Genomic DNA, 7,070 nt, shown 5'->3' with positions numbered 1-7,070 from the left:
AGTGCTTCTACTAGCAGTCAAGAACTGTAAATCAGAGTAAGATTAATTTTATCTGACTAGTATGTGTGTGTATGTATTTTAAAAGCTGATGTTTTATGCTCTATGCTTGGGTTCTGTACAAAGAGTTTTAAAATTTTGTGTATACGCTTTGCAGCATTCATCCATTTAAGTCTTCACTCCTGATGATTTAACTAAAAGAGATCCTTTTAACATTGGAATGTTTTCCCCTATTCCTTCACTTGTTTGATATAAAATATAGTATTGGTGGTTTGTTTTCTAGTTTTCCTGTGCTCTGATCATACTTACATTATCCAGCATTCCTTAAAAAAATACTGCTGGCTTTAATCTGTGGAAGAAATCACTCTCCTGGCTACCCCTGACTGTGAAAGAAAAAGGCTTAACATCTGAATTTTTTTTTAAACTTACTTTTAGAGAAAAGTATATAACTTACTTAAATGGAGTAACTATATATGCCTGCTTTACTTTCTTCCAAGCGAATTGTATTTCTAAATCCTTTGGCAGCAAACTTACTTAAGCTAATGAATTCAAAACTATCCATAGCTAAGAGAATTCTTTTTTTATATATATAAACTTGCTGTTATTTTTTACTGACCAATAAGTTGTCAAAAAATACATAAGTTGTTCAGTAAGCTGAATTACATTGTGTGCTACCTGTAAGGGAAGGTGATTACCTTTGTTGGGTTTTTGTCAGTGTGCCTTTAACCCATACTGTACTTTTCATTCCATTTCCTAGCCAGCAATATTTCCATACGGTGTTCTGTTGCATTATTTTTGTGCCTACTGTTATAGTATCCTTCCACATGGTATGAATGCCTAGTTATAATAAGGGTTGCTTTCAAAGGAAGGGACTTTTTCTCTAAAAACACGTTGCTATCTAGTACAAAATTTCTAAGCAGCATTTATTTACTTATTTGCAGTTACAAAGTTCATGTAAATGCTGAGATAGTTTCAGAACTAAAATGCAAAAATATTTTTGTGGTTTGTACAGCATAAGGAGGCACAGGAGAGAGTTCACCATGAGCCATTTCAGAGCCCAAACCTGATTCCATTTAAATGGAATTTACCTCTTTCAGTAGGATGCAGCACAATACATGCCAAAATAGTTTCTCGTTTAAAGTATCTGTTTAAATGAGTTTACAGAATTGAAATGCCCAGGCTTTTCTACACTAATATCCTTTAAGTCAAGTTTTGGGCATCGTATCAGGAAGATTTTTGTAATAACTACAAAAAAAGTACATCTTTTTTCTGCTTAATAATCTGTTACATGTTTTTGACCCTCTAAAACATGTGATGCTTACAAATGTGTTATGAAATGGCAGTACTGGAAACAAGAATTACTTGAACTTGTGCTGTTTTCTGCTACAATTTTTAAGAACTGTACTTCCGTGCTTTTAGTTCCTGTACCACTCCCCAAATACTTATTTTCAATCCCTTCATAAACTGAAGCAGGCTACATGCCAAAGCCAAGAACGGATCCTTTACTCTATGCTTGCATATTTCATTATGTTGCATAAATAATGCAAGTAAATCTGAAAGACACAAAAGCCACATAGCCACAGGTTGGCAGAACAAAGAAACAGATACAAGAGATTGGGCTTCAGTGCTTGAAGGTGTAAAAGCAGAGCTAGGTTTAATACATGGCAAAAGTCCACACAATTCCAGTGGAAAACTAAGTTATTACAAAAGAAGAGGAACTGAATCAGCTTGCCAGTGTTGTTGCACTGAAAAGAAAGATTCTGCTACCCTATCTTCTGATTTCTGTTGTTGGAAAGGATTGAGGATAACTAACTGTAGGGGAAGAGAAATTAGAGAGAAATTTGGGTTTCATTTGACTTTGGTCATTCTTGTTCTTACTTTGCTCACTCCTAGTAGGATATCTAATTTTTTTTTTTAATAAGAGAGTAAGATAACTGTCCAGATGTGCTTTTAAACTGGAAAGAAGACAAAACTCAGATTTCTCAGAAAGAGTAGAGAACTGGGCTTATATCTAAACAAAATATCATATATCAAAACCCCACCGTTTTTGGTGGGGTTTAGTTAAGATAGATTATTCAAAAAGACAGTAGAGGGTGACAAGAGGACAGGCTTGTGGCAGGTGAGTTTGTGCATGCTCTTATCCATCTTTCATTTGGTAAACAAACTGGGCAGCGTAAGTAACAAACTTACTGCAAAACCAAGGTATTTTTCTTCATGCTTTCTGCCATCTGCAGTGCTTTTTTCTGCATTATATTTTTATTAGCATTCTATGAAATTAGCCAGGCCTTTCTCAACTAGACCAAAGGTACACCTTCCATGAAGTTTCAGTCGAGTCACACATCTGTATTTATATGATGGGCTGGTTTTGTTCAGATTGAGACCTAGAATTTAATACCATTACTATGCAGTTTTATCACTGACATAATTGAAAGCATTTTCTTTTGATATTTATAAATTGGCATTGAGTTACAATTTAGACCATGAAAGAATCCTGTACAATTATTTTATTGGGGCTTTTTCCCTTAATCATACACAAGGTATGACTTGATTGCTTAATATGTACAATTTAAGCATAGTAAAGACAAGTCGCTAGTTCTTAGGTTACCTATTGCAATTAATTATTGATAAAGGAAACAAACACCTTCAAATATTCTGCAAATCTGTGTCTTTTCCCTCTGTTGTTATCAACTGCATAGTTTTCATAAGAAACCAATGAAAGGGTCTTTACTGGTGCTAGGGGGAAAAAAAAAAGCAGTGACTGATTTTTTATCTTACGCCTTGGTTATCTCATTGTGGTTCTGATGAGCTAGGTAAGTCTCAAAGAGTAAGTTTATAGGTCACTTCATAGAGTCAATGCCCTGGCATTCTTGGCCTCCCAATGAGCTGTTAAACTGGAGAAGTAGTAATTAAATATGGTACTCTGGTACAATGTACACGGTACTGACTCCAGCTCTCTGATTTTAGGTTCCTCAGAAGACGATGAGGTCATTCAAGAAGGTCTCCTCATGCTCAGGTCAGTCTTCTCTGTAGCATCTTACATGGCTGACTGTGTATCCTCCCTGGGGGGCGTTAGCCCTGTCAGCTGCAGCACTTCTGTCCCGCTGACTTTGATGAACATGAGTATTGGGTGGGAGGGGGAAGACTCGTTAATTTCGTGCACAGGCTCCAGAGTTGTTTTTTGATGCAGTTTGAGTGTTCTGCTTCTGCAAGACAAATAAACAATTACGTAAGGAAAGTTTATTTACAGCAACCCCACCTCAGATACCTGTCGCAAGTTGTGGGAGCCCACGGGTTTGTATGAGCGCTGCACGACCACCACCGCAGCAGACGCACCAGTGGGCGCACACATCTCAGTCGCTAACATACCTCCTTCTCGAGTTACTATCGTGCCGCTGTCACGTTACCGCCACGCAGCCCCCTCCCACCGCGACGCCTCAGCAGTGCCGCCCATCTGCCCTTTCAGCCCCACTGCCTTTCCAGGCCCCAGCCCGTCCACCCCTCAGCCCTGGCACCCTCCGTGGCCGCCCGGGCCGCCGCATGTTCGAGCGGGGGCTCCCCGCGGAGGGCGCTGCGCGCCCGAGGGATACGCGCGTCCTCGGCTCCCGCACGGCGCCGGGAGACAGATAGCCCGGGGCGGGCGATGGCAGGGGCCGGGTGTTGCCTGTGTGCTGCGGCGGGAAGAGCTGCCCCTGTCACCGCCGGGCTGGCGCAGGCGAGAGCGTCTGGGCAGTTGCCCGTCGGGGAGGATGCGGTCTCCTCTGGGGTACGCACACCAAGCGCGGTGCGGCTGTCACAGGTGAGGAGAGGGGCTGGAGCGAAAGCGCCCGATCCACAAACCCGCCCGCTCATGGCCCTGCGCCTACCTCGCGGGAGGCGAAGCGGTGAGAGCGGGCCGTGCGGCCGGTGCCTCCGCGAGGGCCGGTCCTCCTTGGGGTGTCAGCCCTGTCAGACGGTCTACCGCGACGACTGGCCAGAGCCTCCTTAAATCCGTCGGGCCACTATCAGTGGCAAATCCGCAGCTGAGAGACGGTAATGTACGTGAGACCACATCCTGTATCCGAGCGCTCCGCGTGAGTCCCTACCGCGTCCTCCTGCCCGCGGATCATGCGCGGGATCACAGCAATTCCCAGTATTTTGTAAGTCTCCCCAGCAAGCCGCCAGCATTGCCAGCAGAGATCCACGGACGGCAGGGCGGACCTGCGAGACACTCACAGCCGCCGCGTTTCGTTTCAACAAAAAATGCTCGTAAAACTCGTGTTTGAACCTCACTCCAGCCGTCAGTTCGAGCAGCGCCGCCTGCAAACGGCGGCGCGATCCCTCGGCGGGGGCCGCCCGGTTCCCGTAAAGGAGCTGAGGCGGGCTCCGGGCAGCCCTGCGCGCCCACCTTAGGTGTGACGGGAGAAGAGCACCGGGACAGCCAAAAAACTGCTCTAGCGGCGGGCGGGGGCGAAGGGAGAGAGGCCCCTGCTGCGCTCTGAAACGGCATTTCCCGAAAAGAGCTGAGTGGTGCGAAGGGCGCCACTATAAAACCGGTAACTTCACATCCCGCAGTCGCACGTCGAGCAAATCCCGTCACTGGTAGACCTGAGCCGTGGGCAGCGCGCAGTTGAGTCGGCGCTGTGCTTTGTTTAAAAAAACAAACAAACAAAAAACCCCACAAAAAAACCAACAACAACAGAAAAAAAAACCCAAACGCACACGTTTTCTAATAATAATCCGCGGCATTAATACGGAGGGTAATAAACCCGGCCAGGGCAAAGCGGGAAGTTGGCAGTGTCTATAGCACGTCCGACCCTGCTCTCCCAAAGGCGCGGGAAGGCACACCGCCACGTCCCCGCCGGCAAAGAGCCGCATTTTCTGGAAGTGTGAAACAAAAGCCCAGGGACAAAGCCCGGCGCTATGGGAGGCTTAAGGGGAGAAACCGCAGCTTCTGGGGTGCTGACGGAGCGCGGCCGCTGGACACCCGAGCCCGGTGGGCGCCCGACTTTCACCCTCCAGGGCGCCCCGGCGGGCGAGGAGCGGAGGAAGCGGCTTCCTCTCCCTGCCCTCCCCCCGAGCGGCACAACCGCTGCCGGCAGGGAAGCCCGCCGGGCCCCTGGCAACCCCCGCCCTCGCCCGGGCGCTGCACGTCGGCGGAAAGGGAAGGCGGCTTTGGCGCCCACACTGTAGGTGAGAGGGTTTTGGCGGGAACAGCTCAGCACCGGCACGGAGTCCTGGCCGTAGGGAGCGGCGGGAAAGGCCCCCCTCGGCCCCCGCGCCAGGAAGAGCCGGTTTCGATAGAAACCGTGTAAGAAACACGACGGGCATCTCATTCCGTCCAACATCGGCGGGGGGGCGCCGAGCAGCCAAACCCGGGCAGTGGAGGAGAGGGGGCAGGGGCGCCCCGGCGCCGTCCCTGCCCCTACTGCCTGCCCGTCGGCGAGGAGCGCTGGCTGCGCTTTGAAATGGGAAGTGGTGGCAGCATCCCGAGTTCTGCTTTCAAGTGTAAAACACGCGTTTCGTTTCAAATGCACGGTGCTCCATCATTTGTTTGGATTTTGTGGGTTTTTTTTCTTTTTCCTATTTTGTTTTGGGGTTTTTTGGGTTCTTTGTGTTTCTCGTTTGTTTGTTGGGTTTTTTTTGCGGTGAAGATCTTTCTTTCTTGGGGGGGGGAGTGGTGGTTAGGGTTAGAAAGACAATTATTCCAGCTTCCTATAATTGTTTTTACCAAAATTAGCATCCATTTAGCGAAATGTAAGGATAGAAATATTTTTAATAGATAAACTGTTACCATTAGACTAATTTTTCCACGTACTGGCTTGTTCTGTAGGGTTTTTTCCCTCTTTGTCCTCTTTCCTCCTCTTCTTTGGGAGTGAATTTTGGAAGGGTGTTCGTGGGTTGGTTTTTTTTTTTAAGTTTTCCCTTTTTTTTTTTTCCCCCTATCTTTCCCGGAGAGTTCTCAGCTGGCAACAGCTCTCTACCTTCCACAAAACTTGAAAGGCTGATGTCCCTTGCAGGAAATGAATGAGTCGATAACATCTGACACCAGTGACCAGTCCAGTGACCCCAACCTTAATTCCACTAATACTGGAGGCCTGAAAATCTCGGTAAAGACCCATTGCAAATCCCACCCCCCTCCATTTTACAAAATCTGCACTTATTTTGCAACGTAAGAAATAATTTACAACCAATATATTTACAGACTTTTATTTATGTCGTTTTGTAGTCTTTATTTATCGAAGAACACATACTGATTTTTTTCACTGAAATTTGCTAATAAGACATTTTGTCCATTTAATGAACTCCATCCACTCGTTTGTGTCTGTTTAACCAATATTCTAGCCTTTAAGAATTTTTTATACCAAATGTCGTTAAAATAAATCAATCTTTCAAAATAAATACCTTTAAAATGGCATTAAAGAGGATATTTTCTCTCTTTTCGAAGGGTAGAGAGATCTCGTATTTTATAAAAGTGCCCTTGTGCCACAAGATAAGTACTCTTGGGCATTTCAAATAAGTGGTGTAAACATTGTTTTCTTCCGGTAACCTTAATTTCATTTTTATAGCTGGAGTTTCACGTGGCTTAAAATCTCGTACATTTATATATTAGATACCGTCCCGGTCATAAGATCCAAGCATATAAAATTACTGATTTAATATTTTAACATAATCGCTGTTGTAAGGGGGGAAGGGAGGTTATGAGCCAAAAGCAGCGGTATGTTGCACCAATGCGTAAGGCAGGTCAGTGTAGGAAGTCGACCTCACTGTTGAAATAACCTATAGGAAATTTACGGTTGACGACTGCAAAGGAATTTCGGGATTTAAAGCTTCTGCTCCACTTGCCAGGCTGCTTGTATTTGTACACTCTTGCCCACCCTCACTTCTTTCTTGCAAACGATCACCCGGAGCCTGCAACTCGGTGTTTCACACAGAAATGAGGCGCTAGGGGGGGAATTGACGCTTTCCTGAAAGGCAACAAAAGGAGTAAACAGGCCCACGGGGGCAAAGGCGTTCCCCTTAATTGGGCAGACTGATCGACGCCACTTCCCAAACAACAGCAAGTGCTTTGCAAATGCATAAGTCCCTTGCATTCA

The sequence above is a fragment of the Manacus vitellinus genome, unplaced genomic scaffold (genome assembly GCF_001715985.3).
Source record: "Manacus vitellinus isolate BGI_N305 unplaced genomic scaffold, ASM171598v3 scaffold_4_pilon, whole genome shotgun sequence".
Classification (NCBI taxonomy): domain Eukaryota; kingdom Metazoa; phylum Chordata; class Aves; order Passeriformes; family Pipridae; genus Manacus; species Manacus vitellinus.
This window is presented reverse-complemented; position numbering follows the sequence as displayed.